This window comes from Podarcis erhardii, assembly GCF_964252035.2.
Source record: "Podarcis erhardii genome assembly, chromosome: 10".
Taxonomy (NCBI): domain Eukaryota; kingdom Metazoa; phylum Chordata; class Lepidosauria; order Squamata; family Lacertidae; genus Podarcis; species Podarcis erhardii.
Genome location: NC_138500.1, coordinates 28,687,461 through 28,700,503, shown reverse-complemented (window position 1 = coordinate 28,700,503; position 13,043 = coordinate 28,687,461). Strand labels below are relative to the sequence as shown.

Genomic DNA, 13,043 nt, shown 5'->3' with positions numbered 1-13,043 from the left:
AAGGCAATGGTGCCGCCTGAGAGGTGTCAGAACTGAGTTCCGACTGGGGAAAAAGCCCTGGTTAGATGAAATGTGTTTGTCACATTCATACATTTTGTATTTAGATCTGCGCTTAAAACAGGCACAGACCTGAAAGTGTAACGCAAAAAAGTGGCCCCGGCATGTGAGCATATGTGGACACAAACACCTGACTTCCAGTGCATGCAGCAAAACATCTTTCCCCTTCCCTCAGAAGGGATTCCCTCAGAAGGGATTCGCAGAAAAATTAATGGAGGCTTGAAATCTGTGCATTGAAATGCTCAGCTTCTGAAACTAGAAATCACCAGTTATGACTCTTTTCCTCTTAAGAGCAACAGTGAATTCCAAGCATATGTGAAATTGCTTAATTTTCAACAAGGATTGAGGATAGAAAAGGATTTCTATTAAGTGGGATTACCGTAAGTGGGCAATGTATTTGTAATATCTGAGGGAGGTGGTCTGGGGCTCCTGGAAAGGATGAGGAAGTGTGCAGACATACGCCTTCTGAACTTTTGATATACTGACCACATGAAGACTAAAAACTTATTTTATTTTTGAAAAAAGGCTGGTAAAATATATTAGTAGATTAGTAGATTCTCCAATGGATTGCTTCTCTGTGCACTGAATTTTGGCTCTGCAGATGTACCGTATATTTTTCCATATTAAACAACTGATTTTTTCAATTTAATACTGTAATTTATTCCATGCATCCAATAAAAATTGAAAAATAGTTTATGACATTTTGGGCTAAGAGCTCTCACCCCTACTTTTAATTGTTGGAGTGGCCAGGGCAACCCAGCCAGATGGGCTGGGTGTTGTTGTTGTTAAAAGGAATTACCGGTAAATATTAAAAGGCAGCCCTTCTGCCCTTATCTCTTTTCCCCTCTCAGTCTAATTTGGCCCTTAACAGTGATCCAAAAGAGTGACTCCCAGTTTGCTCTCTACCCTGCTCCACACTGAGGTGAGAACTGCAGAAAAGCTGTAGAGTTCTTTATTACTATTATTAATATTATAATAATTAAGTAAATTAAGTAAATCAGCTGTCCTCGAAAATCAATGGCAGGGGTGAAGTACAAGAAATCCCATCAAGAATAAATCAGATCACCTGGTTTCAAAGACTTTGCTTCCACCTGTAGCTACCTTCCAGATCTGTCTCCAAAGGGTGGCCAAGCTGGGCTTTCGTCAGAGCCCCAAGACCAGCAGAGGGCCCACTGTCCTAATCATAATACTACCTTTCCCACTTTGCACAGAATGTCCCAGATAATCAGATGCAGCCTAGGAGAATTCCCAGTTTGTATATCCTGCCTTTTCCATGGTAAGGGTTACATTGAGGGAGTTATGCCAGAGCCCCACCCCCCTCACCCCCAATGCTAGTCACAGGTCAGTAAATGGCTTCAGCAGAAGCACTGGTGCCTGGTCTTCTGGCGCTGTTCTGTTTATTTTCTCCTCTCCTCCAGGCAAGAGTTCTTACATAGTCTCAATGGTTCTTCCCCCCTACTAATTGTTTCCCAGTGACTGCTGTGATATGGAGAGATTTCTACTGGAATGGACTCATCTCACATTCTGCAAAGCACATATATTTCTTTTGTGGGGACTTCAGTGCTCAAATTGGAGCAGTCTCAGCAGGTCTTTTGCAACCATTAGGTTTAGAGTTGGAAGACAGTTTTCTAACGTTGTGTAATTCCATGAATAGTAAATAAAATCAGCAAGGGAACTAACATTTTTAGAATTTGCATATGCATTATGCTTACCTGAGCAAACGTGAAGGTGATGCCACTGACCACATAGTGATCTCACTATCATTATTCTTTTTTAATGGAATACCTTTAAAGTGCTAGAAAGAACTGAGAGTGATCATTTCCCGGTATCAATGTCCCAATAGGCACTAAATGAACCTGCATCACTAACTGAAACAGCATATTTGACTGGAGAATTGCTGGGTAAGAAGAGACTGAAATGTTTTTTTAGACTGAGTAGTGACCTCCAAAAGAAACTCTATGGCCTCAATAGACCAGCAATTGGAGAAGAGAGGAACCTCCTCTCCTTAGCCAGAAATACAGGTGAAATGTCCATCTCTGGAAATAGGATGTGCTAACTGGTCATTAAGATTTACCCAAAAAAAGTAATAAATGATGTCCATAAAGCAAAAAGAAGAAGAAGAAGAAGAAGAAGAAGAAGAAGAAGAAGAAGAAGAAGAAGAAGAAGAAGAATCAGGAGGGGGAGAAGGCCTTTTGGATAGTGCTTACTTTTCTTTTGCTGGAGTCTACATGTGAAGCTAGAGAGGGATTAGGAGTGTGAGTAACTTGAGAGCAAAATGACCAGCCTGTCCACTGAAACAGATGCCTCTCCATCCAATAAGCAGAAATATATTTTGCACTAGGCTGATTGAGTCCCTTGGGCAATTGGGACATGTGCAGTGTAATTCTGTGTATCTCAATATTCCACTGCGTTCAGTGGGGCTGTTGTGGTCTGGAGGCAATAGTGGACTGTATGAGGACCGATAAACTGAGGCTGGAACTCAACAAGGTGGAGGCACTTAGGGGTGGTGATTCTCAGAACTGGGAATTGGTTTGGCAGAGTTCCACACGTTTTCAAACTGCAAGCAGCAGACACCCCAAGCTTGGCAGTAGTTCTCAATCCAGCTTTGTCATAGGAGACCCAAGTGGTGTTAGTGGTAGTGTGCTTATTTCTAACTATAACCTGCTCACCAGCTACAGCCATTCCTGGACAGAGATAGGACAGACACGATAATCCATGCCTTATGACTTGATTACTGAAAAGGTGCCTGCTACATGGGGCTGCCCTTGAAGATGGCCCGGAAACTACAACTGGTGCAGCCGGAATGTTGAGCAGTTCATTCTGCTAGACTCATGTAACACTGATTCTGAAGGATCTGCACTGTCTGCCTTCATTTTTTCAAGCTCAGTTCATTATCCCAGGTACCTGGTACCTGATTAAGCTGCTGTTTGCCTGGAATTGCTAGTGATTGGACCTAGCATGTGTTCTGCCACTGCTCTATGTGGGCCCTCCCTTTTTGGTTAGGGGTAGTTTGTAATTATGAGCTGTCCATTATTTTTTTAGAAAAACTGTAGAATTGTCCATCAATTTATTAGAGGTGAAAAGCATCAACTTATGAAGAGGAGACATCTATCCATCATTAGCTAGGCATATTTTTGACATCTTACTCCTTTCCCAATTTCCCTCCTTAATTGGTCAAACCAATAGTCATATACCAAGTCTCGCTTGTTGCTCATTTGGTTGCCAATGTTTGTGGTTTCAGACTGACCTAGGGCTGTTTGAAGGCCATGCAAAATAAACATTCTAAAATGCATGTCACTCCTGTGGCATCAATGGCATCACAATTGCTCTGGTCCTGCAGACAAGCCCACAGGGCAAGGCAGTTCTATTGTTGCAGCACCAAGGAGAGCTCCTCGTTAGCAACCTGCTCTGGCAAGGGTTAGAAGTCATCTGAGGTCTTTTGAACCTCTGTCTCCAGTCCATCTCTCTTGGGCTTCACCCCCTTTTAAAGAAATAGAGTCTCTAAAAGGGCCAACTCTCTGGCCTGAAGATGGACACTTCTCTCATGCTCCATGACCTGCCTGGTGTGCTCCCAGTGCCATTAGACTGGCAAGGTAATATAGGAGGCACTCAGTTCTTTGGATCTGGAAAAAAAGCACCCAGGAAGGTCCTGGTAGGGGTTCAATGGGCCTTGGTAAGGTAGGATCTGGTTCGATGAACTTCTGCCTGCCGGCCTCAGGTTCTGTCTTTCCCTGATCACCATTATTAGATATAACCTGAAATGTGGGCTAGCTCCTCTGTTGGTGATATAGTGGCTGGACTCTGGGGCAGTAGCTATAGGTGGGCTGAAGGAGCACTGCTTACCTAATCTCCCATCACCACTGTTGGTGTGATATTATTATTATTATTATTATTATTATTATTATTATTATTATTATTTTATTTATTTATACCCCTCCCATCTGACTGAGTCTCCCCAGCCACTCTGGGCGGCTCACAATCAAGTGTTAAAAACAGTACAGCGTTAAATATTTAAAACTTCCCTGAACAGGGCTGCCTTCAGATGCCTGCCTTCAGATAGCTGCTTATTTCCTTCACATCTGAAGGGAAGGTGTTGCACAGGGTGGGCACCACTACCGAGAAGGCCCTCTGTCTGGTTCCCTGTAACCTCGCAATGAGGGAACCACCAGAAGGCCCTCGGCGCTGGATCTCAGTGTCCAGGCTGAACAATGGGGGTGGAGACACTCCTTCAGGTATACAGGACCGAGGCTGTTTAGGGCTTTAAAGGTCATCACCAACACTTTGAATTCTGCTCGGAAACGTACTGGGAGCCAATGCAGATCTCTCAGAACCAGTGTTATGTGGTCCCAGTGGCCACTCCCAGTCACCAGACTAGCTGCCGCATTCTGGATTAATTGCAGTTTCCGGGTCACCTTCAAAGGTAGCCCCATGTAGAGTGCATTGCAGTAGTCCAGTCGAGTACAGTACAGTGATGTACTGTCCAGTCAGGAGGAGGGGAGAATAAATCTCAGTGTCAGATTTGTTCTGTTGGTGAGTTTGCACCACACCATCCACACTGCTGCCTAGCCCCTCACCCTCCCACTACACCACAAGGACGGCAGGGAACACCCTGTCCAACCAACTGCTACTGCTCTGGGGTCATGACAGCTGATAGCTTCTGCTACTCTTACTATTACTCATATCTTTGGAACCAACAATGGAAACCACTAGCACCAATAATTGTATGTCATAAAGAAAGTAGTTTAGAAAACAAGATGGATTGATCCTTTATTAGGATAAACTTGCAATTACAGTCAAAGCAACTGGCGTGATTAGACCAGGAATGCTTCTTAAGGAGGCAAAATTGCATGTTGTAATAACAAGCGCGTCGTTTTCTGTCCCTGTCATAAGGTACAACAAAGGGGTGAAAAAATAAAGAAAAAGAATTGCATATCTGATTTTTTGCATGGACACTCAAAGAATATGGAGATTTCATATCACAGAAGACGCCCACTAGTGCTTTCTGCCAGAGGAACTAAGTAATTCACTACTGAGAAATCTACAGAAGACTGGAGCACATCAAAGCATCATTATTGTAATGCAAAAAAAGCAGCAAGATAGTCCAAATCTGCCAGGGCTTTTCTGAATTAACCTTATGTAATGATCCTATTTTCTCTCCATTATTTAAAAGGCATACTCTGCCGAGCCCATTTTGCATCAGACATTCTCTGCCTTACAAAGATCTGTTGGTCCATCAGCACTCGGGAAGAATCACTGGTTTTCTGAACTCTACATATGTATTTCCCTGCTGGAGATTTTTCACATACACCTTAGGGTGTTTTTTTTAAAGAGGGTCCCTTGTTTCTGGAGTTGCAATGGGAGCATAGGAAGCTGCCTTGTACTGGGCCAGACCAGTGGTCCATCTATCTCAGTTTTGTCTACACGGACTGGCAGCAGCTCTCCAGCGGTTCAGGCAGGCAATGCTTCCAACCTCTACCTGGAGATGCCAAGAATTGGACCTGGGACCTCCTGCATGCAAAGCAGATGCTCTGCTACTGAGCTCCACCCCTTCTCAAATGTGATAATGTGATATCTCCAGTAAGGCCAGACATTTTGCAATCCAATTAGCATGATTCCAGACTTGCTGCTGTTTGGAAAGCATGCATGGAATCAACTAGTGCTGCCAGAAAGGCTCTCTGAGCTCAGGCTATGGAATGAATTTGGAGGGACTCGTAACAACCTACCTCAAAGAGGAGAGCTTTATAGCCCCAAAATCTGGGTTAGGTTTTTGCAAGGCTTACTGAGACAATGTGTGCAATGGCTTTGAGCATTCTCAAGTGTGGCATATATGCTAAACAGGGGTGACAACTTGAATAATATAGGGGGTGGGCAGATAAGCCCCGCATAATTAATCACAAGGCGCAGTGCATGCACACCATTTGAATGGCAATGCTGATCTACTTTGGGGGAGCCTGGAAACCTCAAATATTTTATTGAGGGGGCCAAAGGGACCTCGGTCCCTAGGAGTTGGCTCCTATGATGCTAAATATAATGGTTTTAATTACCATCGGCTTAGGCAGGATGCAAAGCAGTGAATGGCCAAAGGATGCTAGACCAGCACCAGCACTCAGTGAGTATGGACAGCTGCCAAGGAACCATAGATGGTTGAGGGAGCCACTGAGCTAGACCTAGTGCAACCCCTAATACACCTTCTCTGCTGCTTTTGGCATTCAGTGGATCTGCAAGAAGGATGGATTAAGACTTCCAAAAATAACACAATGGGGAATGATCACACTGAGGAGGGGCCTTCTTTCTAAATCTCAGTTGTGTCCTGGCAATAAGCTCCTCCTCTGCATGAACAGGTCATTTTCATCCAGTAGACTATTTGCATAAAGCAAGTCATTTGCATCCAGTGAAGCTGGTCCATTAAAGCAAATGGGGTTTTGCCTACCAACCTTAGTCTCTCCTCACCCACCTGCTTGCCTTCTTAGTTACAACTAGTCCTGTGGCACAATGGGTCGTTGCCTCTGGCTGTTGACCAGAAGGTTGGTGGTTTGAGCCCACCCAGGGATTGCTGTTGGCAGGATTCCTACACCAGATGACCCTCAGCAGTCCCCTCCAACCCTACAATTCTACAAGTCTATGAACTAGTCCGGGGTTGGTGGGTGACATTGGTTGTAGGCTTCCTACTCTTTCTTCAGTGTTGCCCTTGTAGAACTCAAGAGAGAAGAAGTAGCTGGTTCTTGCTCCGCCTACCCTTGACCTGCGTGCTTTCTGCACAATCATTTTCAATGGGCACCAGTCATCACTGTTTGCATCACTTCTGTTCCAGCACCAGTTGTCATATGAATTCCTTGCAGTGCTCCCAAGTGTTTGGTGGGAGGGCACAGCAAGGAGGACGGGCTAACAATCACACAGCTGAGCCCAAGTAGCATGCCTTTGTTGCAAAACCTGCTGCACGCTTGGCTGATATAGCCCACTTTCTTGAGCCTGTCACTTAAGGGGAAAAAAACTGTTGACCAGTGAAATATTGCTAAGGTGCATTGCCAGCTGACGGAATCCTCACTCATTGCCTCGTGCTAGTTTTAGACTTTCGTAGCCAGCACTTTTCACTTGGGATGTTGGCAGGAAACCCCCCAGATCAAAATTCTGGGATCAGAGCTATGATGTTCTCCTTAGTGCAGCTCCGGCCATCTCCTATATAAGCACCAGGATTTTAAAGGCTGCAGTCATGGTCAAATGCATTTGCACTGCTCAAGATGGCTTACAGCATTTTTAAGAGATATAAAATGAATGCATTAAAAAAAACAAAACAGAATCTTTGTAAACATCTATAATCAATCCAATTTTGCTTTGTACTATGAATAGCATCTGGGACCAAACGAATGTTTTGCAAGTTATGCTCCCTGTTCCACATAACTGGTAATGAGGGTATGTACCACTTTAGAATGTTACAAGTTCATTTTGATTTAATTTCTCAAAGCTTCTGGTGTTTGTTTTCTCTTACTCTTATTTAAGATGCAGATGGCCATGATATGCATATTCACAAATACCTAGTTTTCAAAGGAACTTGAATTGGTCAGTACTCCTGTAGCCAATCTGGTGCCCTCCGGATGTTTCAGACTACAACTGTGTAGCTCTGCTGGCTGGGACGGATGGAATTGTAGAAATATACAGAAGCACATCAAAGCATCATTACTGTAATGCGAAAAAGCAGCAAGATAGTCCAAATTGGCCAGCGCTTCTCAGAATTAATGTTATGTGATTATCTTATTTCCTCTCCATTATTTAAAGGGCATACTCTGCCAAGCCCATTTTGCATCGGCCATTCTCTTTCTTACAAAGATGCTGCTGACCCATAAGCTCTGCTGGCTGGGGATGATGGGAGCTGTAGTTCAAAACATCTGGAGGGCACCAGGCCTATGCTCACCCTTTGACTGAAGATGCCATTAGGTGCCACTATGAAGCTGGTCGGTCCAGGTGATGGCAGTTGCATTCAGCAAACCTAAAAGGGTTGTGACAGACTAAGATGTTGTTATGAGTTGGGGGGGTTGGTCACATGCCAGAATCCCTTCTGCAGGGATTCAGTTGCTGAATTAGCCAGCCAAGGGCCATAATTGCCCCCTAAGTTTGGGTCTTTAAGGTAACAAAGGAAGTAGCCCTGTGCCAGAGGGCAAATGGGTGGGCCTCCCTCCCTCAACTGTCTGGTAATTAGAAAGACAAAGAGTCAGAGGTGAGGTGTGTGAGCTAGAAATAAGAAGCCTGCAGCTGGTTGGGTAGCTGAGAGATGGAGCCATGCCTGATTTCTGCTTGAATCCAAGGCTGTGCTATGGGAGAAGCAAGAGCTTCTTGGGGTGTTATTGCTGCGAGCAATATTCCTCCATCACAGGCTGTTTATAAGCTAGCAATATATCACAAAGACTCCACTGTACCTCATTCCAAAGGAAACCCTGGGGGAAATGCCCAGAACCCCTGGAATCTCGCACCACTCAAGGATTGGGGTGGCATGAAATAATATATTCCACTTGACACTATCATCTTATCTTGTGCACACACTTTATAATCCACCTCTTCTGTCCTTGAGGAATATACATTCAAAAATGACAGTGAATGCATAGGCAAGGGTAGGCAAACCATGCTTTGCTGTGACTTGAGCTATATGAAGTTCAATAGTTGGCTGCTGAACAAAGTGATTTTGAACAGATCATGTAAAAAAACAGAGAGGCTTTAGTTGATTGTGATCATTTTCTCCATCTCAATTTTGTAGGTTCATTTTATCATTACATGGATATATACATCCAGTGCTTTTTTCTGGGGGGATGCAGGGGTACACATACCCCTAAACATTTTGTGAATCTTTGTACTTTTGTCCATTTACTGTATTTATTTTTCCCAATTTGAACTATAAAATGGTGATTTTCTTGAGTCAAAATGAGAGTACCACTAAACATTTTTGGGGGGGAGAGCACTGCATACATCAGGTCAGACCATGGATCCATGGTGTACTGTAGCATTGTCTACCACAAGAATGGGGAGCCTGTGACTCTCCAGATGTAACTAATATATCACACTGACATTGTCATCCCCCCATGAAGTGGCCTCAGTTATGCTTGATGTAACTGGTCCTCATTAACTAGAAGGCAAAGGAAGTGCGGAAGAACTGGCAGACAGCTCTAATGACCAGTGCAACAGGTTCCCACTTAGTCATAGCAGCATAATAAAGTCCAGCATGGAAGAAGGGGACACCTTTGGCAAAATTTGCCTATTCATTTTCTCATAGTGCCCATGTCCACCTGTCACAAAAAAATGGATGCATGAGAGAATCCCAATCAACTACTTTTCCCCTGATTGAAATCTTTTTAATCCTCACTCAGTCTCAAGTAGGCAGGGGGTTAAGCAATGTAGCTGGCTTCTGCTGAGCTAGTTTATACTGGCCTGGAAACCCCTGCAGCAATAATTACATGGGCTTTTCTAGCCTGGTGTGAATAAAGCCACAGTGGCAATTACACCAAACATCTGGTGTATAAGCTCCTTTTTGCTTATAGAACTGGCTCTTTTCCATTCATTTATCCTCTCACATAAAAAGCAACCGATAACCTCCCAAGTTCCTGCACTTCCCTTCCTCAGAAGGAGGCTGGGGAATCTCTCTCTCTCTCTCTCTCTCTCACACACACACACACACGCATCTATATATATAGACCCCTGGACGGGGTTGAAGGCAACTATGTTAAAGGCAATTATGAGGTTGCAGCGCTCATCTCGCTTTCAGGCCAAGGGAGCCAGTGTTTGTCCACAGACAGCTTTCTGGGTCATGTGGCCAGCATGACTAAACTGCTTCTGGTGCAACGGAACACTGAGACGGAAACTAGAGCGCATGGAAATACTGTTTACCTTCCCACCACAGCGGTACCTATTTATCTACTTGCACTGGTGTGCTTTCAAACTGCTATGTTGGCAGGAGCTGGGACAGAGCAACAGGAGCTTAGTGCGGATTTGAACCGCTGACCTTCCAAACGGCAAGCCCAAGAGGCTCAGTGGTTTAGATCACAGCGCCACCCGCATTCCCAATATAGAATTATACTGCATCCCTAACCAAGTATGCCACCTAATTCCATACATCTTAGAAGATGAAGCAAAGGGGGGAGGGTGTAAATGGAGACAGATATAATTTGAAACACCCCCGTGACAGTGTATCTATTTCTCCAAAACAAACTCAAGAAAACCCCCACAACAACAACAACAAAAGGTTCACGCAGGCCATGTTTAAAGCATGGAAAGAAAAAGTGAGGAAACCGTCCCCAGCCCTATCCCCACTAATTCCCCATGTCCACCACCCACCATTCCACAATGCATTCTAAAGCTTCCAAGTAAAGAAAAGGCAAGCCAAAAGTTTTCACCACCTAACAGACTTCTGCAAAAAGGCAATCCTATATTGATACAAGAAATACAAGTCAAACTAGGAAAGACCCAAATACTCTGGCTGACCCATTACCAACTACAGTTCACTGAATGAACCCTAGCTGCTACAAGAGTTATTGACATCTCTACTTTTCACATCGACACCACACTATGGAACATCACCATCAGGTTCACTAACTGTTTCTCATAGATCACCTAACCTATCGATCCTCAGAGGCTGCACCCACACTCAGAACTCCTCTTCTGTGGAACCTGCATCATTACTCCAGCCCTTACTTATACAAGATCAAGGCATAAGACAGGACAGAATACCAAGCTGTAAAAGTTTCCCCTTCATACCCTTGAAGCAGCTGCAAAATGGGGAGAATGGTATGCATCCATGCTTGCAAGCTGTCAATGAATTTGTATTTCACAGGCAAAAGGCAAGGGCTATCTGTTTCTTTCCCCCAGCTATTGATGATATTACAGAATGTTCACAATTGTTTCAACTGCTCAGAGTGAAGGGTTGGGTGTCAAAAGTCACACACTGAAAATTTCACATGGGGGGGGGGGAGTTCACAAAAAGAATTGTATGATGGGGGAAGGCTGATTCTCCACATGCTGATTGAGAACAACCCACCAATGTCTGGGTCAGTACTCTCTGTGATTTAAAATGAATTATGAAAAGGAAGAAACAAATTTCCCATCACAGTAGTGACCCAATGGGGACCTCATATGAACAGCCACATTTCATGATCAGGTTTTGAATCAGGTTCCAAGAGGGTAATAAAGCAATAAATCTTTCAGAATATAAAATAGGAAATAAATGCCTAGGAAGAAGCATAAGGACTTAAAGGTTGAATCCTACATAAAAAGGTAGCAAGAACATAGTCTTACTGGGAAAAGCTCATGTTGAAAAGTAAGCATCATAATAATCCAAGAAAGGTGTTGACAATAAGTTGGAAAGGATCTTGAGGGAATGGGTCTTGAATGGAAATCCTGTGGGGGTAGATTGATGGAACTTATTCTGATAAAAGGATATTTAGCGGTTGATGATGTTAAATATGCAACCCAGTCCTATGCGTGCTTTTTCAGAACTATGTCCAGGTACGCTCATTTGGGATTATTCCAAGGTAAATGTGCCTAGGATTGCAGCCTTACAAGGATTTCAGAAAGACACAATCGCATTCCCTCTCTGCTAGGTGTATGGCAAATTCTTGGGTTTTTTTCACTGCAACGGCAGGGCTGTCTGTCTGAAGGCAATGCAAACTATCAGCAGGCAGAGGCATGGGTAGTTTGGCAAATACTGTAGGCAGTCTTCACTCTGAGGAGCCAAAACAGATTCTGAGGCTTTTTATAGTGCCAGGTGGAACCTCATCTGCCTTTTTCTGTCACCTGCTGAAATAGAAGCTATAGTACCAAAGCGCAACAAAGGGAAGGTCGTCAGCTCCCTCTTATGACACGCTGTGATGGTGGTGCAGAGAGTAGATTGCCTACATCTGGTTATAAGAAACCCCAGGTTAAGTCGTCTGGCACCTTACATACAAGAAAGTAGAAAAGGAGTGGGAAACCTCTAGGCTTTCAAATGTTGTTGGACCCCAACTTCCCTCAGACCCAGCCAAAAGTTATGGATGATGGGAATTGTAGTCTAGCAACACATGGAGGACTACAGGTTCTGTACCCCTGATGTAGAATTAGGTTATATTGGGGGGGGGGAATTATATAGGGAATGGAATGCGAGAGATCTTCTACTTTGCAAGTTTTCAAGCAAACACACGGAAGATGATTCTTGGAACAGAAATAGACAACATCAGATGTTCATAGAATCAGGGGATTGTAGAGCTGGAAGGACCCATGAGGGTCTTCTTGTCCAACCTCCTGCAATGCAGGAATCTTTTGCCCAACGTGGGGCTCAAACTCAGGAGACTAAGATTAAGATTGAGAGTCTCATGCTCCACTGCTGTTGGGCTACAACTCACATTATCTCGAGTTAGCTTATCCAGTGGTCATACATGATGGGAGTTGGAGTCTAAGAACATATAGGGATTGAAGTCTGGGCTAAATGACCCCCTGGGTATGTTTCTGTTCTGTGACTGTCTTTTACTATATGCAGAAAGATGGTGTGACCAAAGAGCACAGAGGCTACAGCTTGCAGAAAGAGGGAGGAAATGATATTGCAGAGTGTTGAGAGAAAGAGAGAACAAAAGAAGGGAAGGACTGAGAAAATAGTGAATGGTTGCAAAATACAATGGAAACTATTTTGTTTGCAAATTATCTCCTTTGTACTCTCCTCTGCAAATGGACATCAAATTTTCATGAGATGTTCTCAGAATGTTCAGGTGTCTGCTGAATATTCACAAAATATCTGGTGTCACTATTTGACAACTAATCATGCTTTGATTTAGATATTTGACTTTGCAGTTTGATTTTAATGTTTGATATTTGACAGTATGTGACAGCTGCCTGTGTCTGATAGTTTATGACAAATCAAGGTTAGATCTATATCTAAACACAGTATATATACAGCAGCATTGCACACAAGGCCACTAAAGTAATATCAATAGTTGTTGATGCTTTTCCTCAGCACTGCTTCGGAATATTAAAATAGG

General features: G+C 43.7%; 1 protein-coding gene and 1 long non-coding RNA gene across 2 annotated transcripts in view; both read left to right on the top strand.

The window, feature by feature from the left end:
• The window catches only part of PVALB (parvalbumin), a 43,739-nt gene that overhangs the window by 1,016 nt on the left and 29,680 nt on the right, over window positions 1-13,043 (top strand). The gene's annotated exons all lie outside the window — the stretch shown is intronic.
• On the top strand, window positions 3,391-5,205 carry LOC309350589. The gene is made up of 2 exons (XR_014160465.1): window positions 3,391-3,650; window positions 4,948-5,205. It is a non-coding gene; the product is annotated as an uncharacterized lncRNA (long non-coding RNA).